Source organism: Cygnus atratus, chromosome 16 (assembly GCF_013377495.2).
Source record: "Cygnus atratus isolate AKBS03 ecotype Queensland, Australia chromosome 16, CAtr_DNAZoo_HiC_assembly, whole genome shotgun sequence".
Lineage (NCBI taxonomy): Eukaryota > Metazoa > Chordata > Aves > Anseriformes > Anatidae > Cygnus > Cygnus atratus.
The window spans coordinates 11,333,270-11,334,656 of record NC_066377.1 but is presented as its reverse complement, the minus strand read 5'-3'; positions in this window follow the sequence as shown (position 1 = coordinate 11,334,656).

The following is a 1,387-nucleotide window of genomic DNA, read 5'->3' as shown; positions in this document are numbered from 1 at the left end:
AATTCTGTAATAGGAATTTGTTACTTCATTCCTGTGCATAACTTATTTAATGTACTGTATAAAGGAACCCAAACTGTTACAGATGTATTTAGTTTGTTCTACTCAAAAGTAGTCAATAAAAAGACTATATTCATCATACAGCTCCTCATTCCTCTTTCTTTAAAGGACCAGCGCTTTACGGCGGTGCCCAGGCAGCTGCCGGGGTTTCTGCAGGGGCGCAGGCAGAGCTGGACTTGAGTCAGGTACTGGGGAACTTTGGGTCTCTTTCCATCCGCATTTAAGCATGGCCTTTCTGAGCACATTGTTGTTGGGGCGCTGAGGAGCCTGCAGCGTGCTGTGGGGGGGGCTTGCGGTGCCAACCCTTTGCTGCCTGCTCCCCAGCACCTGGGGGACAGTGGGGGGACCCCAGAGCCTGGCTCTCCTGCGTGGGGGGGCTCAGAGAAGCAGCAGGGAGCATCTCAGCAGTGCCCCCACCCTCCTGAAATAAATGCAGAACTCGGGGACAAAGCCTCCAAGTGCCCATGGCCGGGGGTGTCCTGGCAGCCAGGGGGCCCTGGAGCTTGGGTGCTGTGGCCACGGGGGTGGCAGCAGGGTGGTGCCACTGAGGGTGAGCCCGGGCTAGGAAACGGGGCTGCCCAAAGCTGGGGGTGGCTGCACGTAGCCCCGGGCCCAGCAGGAGCAAAGTTAGCGCAGGAGCTGCCCTGGGGCTGCTGGCTGCACTTTGCCTCGGGACGTGCCCGGCTCTGCTCATCCATCGGGGTGAGCAGCTCCAGCCCCCGACTGTCCCCTGGTCCCTTCCTGCGTGGCTCCAGCAGGTGCTGTCCCCCTGCTCCCAGCAACCTGCTCCTTTGGCTGGGGCAATGAGGCCGTCGATGTAATTAGGCAAATGAGCAGGATGGGGCCCAGCTGGGAGCTAGGCCAGGCTGCGCACTCCCTACCTGCTCGGGCAGCAGTTGGGTTCGATGGCACAAGTGGGGGTTTGGGCTGCTGGGGCTGCAAGCTGGCAGCAGCTGCTGCTATTCCCCTGCTAGGGAAGGGTCTCGCTCTCTCCCGACCCCATCTCTGTGGCCAGGGATGAGCTGGGTCCCCTCCTGCACCCCGTCCAAGCAGGGAGCCCCTGGCTGCTGCCACCCACCAGCACGGGGCGAATCCCAGCGGGTTTCGTGCCCATCGGTGATCCCCTGCGGCGGCGTGGCGCTGGCGGGCAGCTCCCAGCCTCAGCACTGCTCCTCGTTACCCCGACCCGTGCAGGGAGCCACCGCCCTTCGCATCCTACGCCCAGGGGGCTGCTCGTGCAGCCAGGCTGGCCCCAGTGAGCCGATGCACGTGTCTGTGTGGCCACGGCCCGCAGAGTCCCCCCGACGCGAGAGCTGCACCCCACTGCCCC